This window comes from Eubalaena glacialis, chromosome 3 (genome assembly GCF_028564815.1).
Source record: "Eubalaena glacialis isolate mEubGla1 chromosome 3, mEubGla1.1.hap2.+ XY, whole genome shotgun sequence".
In the NCBI taxonomy this organism is placed as follows: domain Eukaryota; kingdom Metazoa; phylum Chordata; class Mammalia; order Artiodactyla; family Balaenidae; genus Eubalaena; species Eubalaena glacialis.
In genome coordinates, this window is record NC_083718.1 from 24,882,228 (window position 1) to 24,890,890 (window position 8,663).

Consider the following 8,663-nt stretch of genomic DNA (forward strand, 5'->3'; position numbering starts at 1 on the left):
AACTGTCTTAAATATGCTCAAATAGCTCAAGGAAACTGTGGACATAGAACTAAAGGAAACCAGAGAACAATCAATGTATAAACGAATAGAAGATATCAACAAAGAGACAGAAATTATAAAAAGGAACCAAACAGAAATAATTCTGGAGCTGAAATGTATAATAACTAAAATGAAAAATTTGAAAAGCTCAATAAAATTGACAAACATTTAGCTAGACTGATAAAAAAGAGAAAAGGTATAATTAAATAATTAAAATCAGAATGACAGTGGGGACATCATTATGACCCTTGCAGAAAAAAAAAGAATTATAAGGGCATATTATGAACAATTATACACCAACAAATTAGATAATCTACAGAAAATGGACAAATTCCTAGAAACACACAAATTACCAAAACTGACTCAAGAAGAAATAGGAAATCTGAACAAACCTATAAAAAGTAAAGAGATTGAAGTAAGAGATCGAATCAGTGATCAAAAATCTCTCCAAAGGCAGGATCAGATGGCTTCTCTGGGTGAATTCTACAAAACCTTTAAAGAAGAATTAACACCAATCCTTCTCAAACTCTACCAGGAAACAGAAGACGGAATACTTCCTAAACTCATTTTACGAGTCTTTATGCTCCACATTAGGGGCTGAAATTCAACCTCTCAATAAAGTACAATACTGAAAGTTCCCAAAACAACGACAAACCTGGCTGGGCAGTCCTTTCTTGGGGATTCTGCAGAGATGACTCATACGTCAGTTAGAGTTGAGTTTGTGACCCTCAAGGATCTTTACATTTTAAAGAACCTATTATTTAATCATTGTTTCTGTTACTTGTAATTCATTTCTCTAATTTATCAAAGGTCATTATTTGGATCATTATTTTGTCTGTCAAAATGCTGACCTGCCCCATTTCCATCTTGGGTTAATTTTCATTTAAATAGCTCTTTTTAAAATTTGTTTTTTCCCGTTTATCTATAGCCCAATGATTTTTGACAAGGGGGCCAAGACCATTCACTGGGGGAAAGAACAGTCTCTGCAACAAATGGTGCTGGGACAACTGGATAACCACACGCCAGAGAATGAAGCTGGACCCGGACCTCATACCATATACAATAATTAACTCAAAATGTATCAACAATCTAAATGTAAGTGCTAAAACCATAACACTCTTAGACGAAAACATAGAGGTAAATCTTCATGACTTTGGATTTGACAATAGATTCTTGACTATGACACCAAAAGCACAAGCAATAAAAGAAAAAATTGATAAACTGGACTTCATCAAAATTAAAGCCATGTATGCATTAAAGGACATTATCAGAAAGTGAAAAGACAACCTACAAAATGGGAGAAAATATTTGCAAATCATATATCTGATGGGGTCTGATATCCAGAATATATAAAGAACCACTTACAACAACAAAAAGATAACCCAATTAGAAATGGGCAAAGGACTTGAATAGACATTTCTCTGAAGATATACAAACGGTCAACAAGCACAGGAAAGACAATCAACATCACTAGTTAACAGGGAGATCCAAACCAAAACCTTCATACCCATTAGGAAGGCAATAAATAATAATTTTAAAATTTAATGGAAAATAACAAGTGATGGAGAATGTGGAGAAATTGGAACCCTCTGTTCATTGTTGGTAGGAGTGTAAAATGGTTCAGGCTCTGTGAAAAACCGTTTGATGGTTCCTCAAAAAGTTAAAAATAGAATTTCCATATGATCTAGCAATTCAACTCCTAGGTATGTACCCCAAAGAACTGAAAACAGGTACTCAGACAAATATATGTACACACATGTCTACAGCAGCGCTACTGACAATAGCCAAAAGGTGGAAACAGCACAAAGGCCCATCAGTGGATGAACAGATAAACAAATTGTGGTTTATACATGCAATGGAATATTATTCAGCCATAAAAAGGAATGAAGTGGTGCTCTCACTCCCTCTTGCGAGAACACCAGAATCACAACTGGCTGCTGGACAATCATCGACAGGAAGACACTGGACTTCACCAAGGAGGATACCCCACGTCCAAGGACAGAGGAGAAGCCACAGTGAGACGGTAGGAGGGGCGCAATCAGAGTAAAATCAAATTCCATAACTGCTGGGTGGGTGACTCACAGACTGGCGAACACTTATACCACAGAAGTCCACCCACTGGAGTGAAGGTTCTGAGCCCCACGTCAGGCTTCCCAACCTGGGGGTCCGGCAACGGGAGGAGGAATTCATAGAGAATCAGACTTTGAAGCCTAGTGGGAATTGATTGCAGGACTTCGACAGGACTGGGGGAAACAGAGACCCCACTCTTGGAGGGCGCACACAAAATAGTGTGTGCATCGGGACCCGGGGGAAGGAACAGTGACCCTGGGGGAGACTGAACCAGACCTACCTGCTAGTGTTGGAGGGTCTCCTGAAGAGGTGGGGGCTGGCTCTGTTTCACCGTGGGGACAAGGACACTGACAGCGGAGGTTCTGGGAAGTACTCCTTGGCGTGAGCCCTCCCAGAGTCTGCCATTAGCCCCACCAAAGAGCCCGGGTAGGCTCCAGTGTTGGGTTGCCTCAGGCAAAACAACCAACAGGGAGGGAACCCAGCCCCACCCAGCAACAGTCAAGTGGATTACAGTTTTACAGAGCTCTGACCGCCACAGCAACAGTCAGCTCTACCCACCTCCAGAGCCTCCCATCAAGCCTCTTAGATAGCCGCAACCACCAGAGGGCAGACAGCAGAAGCAAGAAAAACTATAGTCCTGCAGCCTGTGGAACAAAAACCACATTTACAGAAAGATAGACAAGATGAAAAGGCAGAGGGCTATATACCAGATGAAGGAACAAGAAAAAACCTCAGAACAACAACTAAATGAAGTGGAGATAGGCAACCTTCCAGAAAAAGAATTCAGAATAATGATAGTGAAGATGATCCAGGACCTTGGAATAAGAATGGAGGCAAAGATTGAGAAGATGCAAGAAATGATTAACAAAGACCTAGAAGAATTAAAGAACAAACAAACAGAGGTGACCAATACAATAACTGAAATGAAAACTACACTAGAAGGAATCAATAGCAGAATAACTGAGGCAGAAGAACAGATAAGTGACCTGGAAGACAGAATGGTGGAATTCATTGCTGTGGAACAGAATAAAGAAAAAAGAATGAAAAGAAATGAAGACAGCCTAAGAGACCTCTGGGACAACATTAAACGCAACAACATTCGCATTATAGGGGTCCCAGAAGGAGAAGAGAGAGAGAAAGGACCAGAGAAAATATTTGAAGAGATTATAGTCGAAGACTTCCCTAACATGGGAAAGGAAATAGCCACCCAAGTCCAGGAAGTGCAGAGAGTCCCATACAGGATAAACCCAAGGAGAAACACGCCGAGACACATAGTAATCAAAGTGGCAAAAATTAAAGACAAAGAAAAATTATTGAAAGCAGCAAGGGAAAAATGACAAATAACATACAAGGGAACTCCCATAAGGTTAACAGCTGATTTCTCAGCAGAAACTCTACAAGCCAGAAGGGAGTGGCATGATATACTTAAAGTGATGAAAGGGAAGAACCTACAACCAAGATTACTCTACCCGGAAGGATCTCATTCAGATTTGATGGAGAAATCAAAAGCTTTACAGACAAGCAAAAGCTAAGAGAATTCAGCACCACCAAACCAGCTCTACAACAAATGCTAAAGGAACTTCTCTAAGTGGGAAACACAAGAGAAGAAAAGGACCTACAAAAACAAACCCAAAACAATTAAGAAAATGGTCATAGGAACATACATATCGATAATTACCTTAAACGTGAATGGATTAAATGCTCCAACCAAAAGACACAGGCTTGCTGAATGGATACAAAAACAAGACCCGTATATATGCTGTCTACAAGAGACCCACTTTAGACCTAGGGACACATACAGACTGAAAGTGAGGGGATGGAAAAAGATATTCCATGCAAATGGAAATCAAAAGAAAGCTGGAGTAGCAATACTCATATCAGATAAAATAGACTTTAAAATAAAGAACGTTACAAGAGACAAGGAAGGACACTACATAATGATCAAGGGATCAATCCAAGAAGAAGATATAACAATTATAAATATATATGCACCCAACATAGGAGCACCTCAATACATAAGGCAACTGCTAACAGCTGTAAAAGAGAAAATTGACAGTAACACAATAATAGTGGGGGACTTTAACACCTCACTTACACCAATGGACAGATCATCCAAAATGAAAATAAATAAGGAAGCAGAAGCTTTAAATGACACAATAGACCAGATAGATTTAATTGATATTTATAGGACATTCCATCCAAAAACAGCAGATTACACGTTCTTCTCAAGTGCACACGGAACATTCTCCAGGATAGATCACATCTTGGGTCACAAATCAAGCCTCAGTAAATTTAAGAAAACTGAAATCATATCAAGCATCTTTTCTGACCACAACGCTATGAGATTAGAAATGAATTACAGGGAAAAAAACATAAAAAACACAAACACATGGAGGCTAAACAATACGTTACTAAATAACCAAGAGATCGCTGAAGAAATCAAAGAGGAAATCAAAAAATACCTAGAGACAAATGACAATGAAAACATGACGACCCAAAACCTATGGGATGCAGCAAAAGCAGTTCTAAGAGGGAAGTTTATAGCTATACAAGCCTACCTCAAGAAACAAGAAAAATCTCAAGTAAACAATCTAACCTTACACCTAAAGAAACTAGAGAAAGAAGAACAAACAAAACCCAAAGTTAGCAGAAGGAAAGAAATCATAAAGATCAGAGCGGAAATAAATGAAATAGAAACAAAGAAAACAATAGCAAAGATCAATAAAACTAAAAGCTGGTTCTTTGAGAAGATAAACAAAATTGATAAGCCATTAGCCAGACTCATCAAGAAAAAGAGGGAGAGGACTCAAATCAATAAAATCAGAAATGAAAAAGGAGAAATTACAACAGACACCGCAGAAATACAAAGCATCCTAAGAGACTACTACAAGCAAATCTATGCCAATAAAATGGACAACCTGGAAGAAATGGACAAATTCTTAGAAAGGTATAACCTTCCAAGACTGAACCAGGAAGAAACAGAAAATATGAACAGACCAATCACAAGTAATGAAATTGAAACTGTGATTAAAAATCTTCCAACAAACAAAAGTTCAGGACCAGATGGCTTCACAGGTGAATTCTATCAAACATTTAGAGAAGAGCTAACACCTATCCTTCTCAAACTCTTCCAAAAAATTGCAGAGGAAGGAACACTCCCAAACTCATTCTATGAGGCCACCATCACCCTGATACCAAAACCAGACAAAGACACTACAAAAAAAGAAAATTACAGACCAATATCACTGATGAATATAGATGCAAAAATCCTCAACAAAATACTGGCAAACAGAATCCAACAACACATTAAAAGGATCATACACCACGATCAAGTGGGATTTATCCCAGGGATGCAAGGATTCTTCAATATACACAAATCAATCAATGTGATACACCATATTAACAAATTGAAGAATAAAAACCATATGATCATCTCAGTAGACGCAGAAAAAGCTTTTGACAAAATTCGACACCCATTTATGATAAAAACTCTCCAGAAAGTGGGCATAGAGGGAACCTACCTCAACATAATAAAGGCCATATATGACAAACCCACAGCAAACATCATTCTCAATGGTGAAAAACTGAAAGCATTTCCTCTAAGATCAGGAACAAGACAAGGATGTCCACTCTCACCACTATTATTCAACATAGTTCTGGAAGTCTTAGCCACGGCAATCAGAGAAGAAAAAGAAATAAAAGGAATACAAATTGGAAAAGAAGAAGTAAAACTGTCACTGTTTGCAGATGACATGATACTATACATAGAGAATCCTAAAACTGCCACCAGAAAACTGCTAGAGCTAATTAATGAATTTGGAAAAGTTGCAGGATACAAAATTAATGCACAGAAATCTCTTGCATTCCTATACACTAATGATGAAAAATCTGAAAGAGAAATTATGGAAACACTCCCATTTACCATTGCAACAAAAAGAATAAAATACCTAGGAATAAACCTACCTAAGGAGACAAAAGACCTGTATGCAGAAAACGATAAGACACTGATGAAAGAAATTAAAGATGATACCAACAGATGGAGAGATATACCATGTTCTTGGATTGGAAGAATCAACATTGTGAAAATGACTATACTACCCAAAGCAATCTACAGATTCAATAATGCAATCCCTATCAAATTACCAATGGCATTTTTTATGGAACTAGAACAAATCATCTTAAAATCTGTATGGAGACACAAAAGACCCCGAATAGCCAAAGCAGTCTTGAGGGAAAAAAACGGAGCTGGAGGAATCAGACTCCCTGACTTCAGACTATACTACAAAGCTACAGTAATCAAGACAATATGGTACTGGCACAAAAACAGAAACATAGATCAATGGAACAAGATAGAAAGCCCAGAGATAAACCCACGCACCTATGGTCAACTAATCTATGACAAAGGAGGCAAAGATATACAATGGAGAAAAGACAGTCTCTTCAATAAGTGGTGCTGGGAAAACTGGACAGCTACATGTAAAAGAATGAAATTAGAATACTCCCTAACACCATACACAAAAATAAACTCAAAATGGATTAAAGACCTAAATGTAAGACTGGACACTATAAAACTCTTAGAGGAAAACATAGGAAGAACACTCTTTGACATAAATCACAGCAAGATCTTTTTTGATCCACCTCCTAGAGTAATGGAAATAAAAACAAAAATAAACAAATGGGACCTAATGAAACTTCAAAGCTTTTGCACAGCAAAGGAAGCCATAAACAAGATGAAAATACAACCCTCAGAATGGGAGAAAATATTTGCAAATGTATCAATGGACAAAGGATTAATCTCCAAAATATATAAACAGCTCATTCAGCTCAATATTAAAGAAACAAACAACCCAATCCAAAAATGGGCAGAAGACCTAAATAGACATTTCTCCAAAGAAGACATACAGACGGCCACGAAGCACATGAAAAGATGCTCAACATCACTAATTATTAGAGAAATGCAAATCAAAACTACAATGAGGTATCACCTCACACCAGTTAGAATGGGCATCATCAGAAAATCTACAAACAACAAATGCTGGAGAGGGTGTGGAGAAAAGGGAACCCTCTTGCACTGTTGGTGGGAATGTAAATTGATACAGCCACTATGGAGAACAATATGGAGGTTCCTTAAAAAACTAAAAATAGAATTACCATATGACCCAGCAATCCCACTACCGGGCATATGCCCAGAGAAAACCGTAATTCAAAAAGACACATGCACCCCAATGTTCACTGCAGCACTATTTACAATAGCCAGGTCATGGAAGCAACCTAAATGCCCATTGACACATGAACGGATAAAGAAGATGTGGTACGTATATACAATGGAATATTACTCAGCCATAATAAGGAACGAAATTGAGTCATTTGTTGAGACGTGGATGGATCTAGAGGCTGTCATACAAAGTGAAGTAAGTCAGAAAGAGAAAAACAAATATCGTATATTAACGCATGTATGTGGAACCTAGAAAAATGGTACAGATGAACCGGGTTGCAGGGCAGAAGTTGAGACACAGATGTAGAGAACAAACGTATGGACACCAAGGGGGGAAAATTGCGGTGGGGTGGGGATGGTGGTGTGCTGAATTGGGCGATTGGGGTTGACATGTATAAAGTGATGTGTATAAAATTGATGACTGATTAAAAAAAATAAAAAGATAAAAAAATAAATAAAGAAAGGAATGAAGTGCTGATACATGCCACGATGTGGATGAACCTTGAAAACATTTATGCTAAGTGAAAGAAGCCAGATACAAAAGGTCACATATTGTTATGATTCCATTTATATGAAATATCCAAAAGAGGTAAATAGGTTGCCAGGGACTGAGGGGAGAAGGAGATGTGAAGAAACTGTTTCAATGGGTAGGAGATTTTATTTTGGAGTGATGGAAATGTTTCAGAATTAGATAGAGGTGGCTGGGATTGTACCATACCGTGAAGTACTAAATGCCATTGAACTGCACACTTTAAAATGGTTATGTTGTGTGAATTTCACCTTTTTAAAGTGAAGCCACTCAGAAATATCAGATTATTGACAACTCACCCCTTGGACTCCAAATCCTGGAAACAACGTTCCAGGTCAATTCTCAGGTCACGGGTAGCAATTTCATCCCAGTTCAATTTTATCCCTGTTCAATTTTACCTGGTAGTTTTGAAGCTCTAGAATACAGACCAGGAAAACCCTCAAGATGTTAGCTCACCCCAGGCCACTAGTGCTCCCTTATTGTGAGTAAATCCCGGGGGTGGGGTGGGGGGGTTGGAATGCGGGGACCTAAAACTACAAGACAGGAGGCTGTCCACGAAGCAAATGCGCTACCGCCCTATGGTGCTGCTGCCAAGGCCTCCTTACATTACAGGCCCAGCCTCCACTCACTCTGAGGTCAGTGCTCAGCCCAACGTCAGGTCCATTCCGGGGTCCCTGCGGCGCAGAGACGTAGGCCCGGCCCCTCTCGCGCCCCTTGCCTTTCCAGGGCCGCGCTTCCGGTCGGGGCCCCGACGTGGACCGGGGAGCGTAGCGTCGCCGACGGGGCGGGGGCGGGACCGGGGCGGGCCGG

General features: G+C 39.3%; 1 long non-coding RNA gene across 1 annotated transcript in view; it reads right to left on the reverse strand.

Moving 5' to 3' along the window:
• The window catches only part of LOC133087764 (uncharacterized), a 52,116-nt gene extending 43,492 nt beyond the window's left edge, over positions 1-8,624 (reverse strand). The window contains exon 1 of the long non-coding RNA XR_009700444.1: positions 8,483-8,624. This is a non-coding gene — a long non-coding RNA (uncharacterized LOC133087764). The remainder of the gene's footprint in view (positions 1-8,482) is intronic.
• Positions 8,625-8,663: the final 39 nt, after the last annotated feature.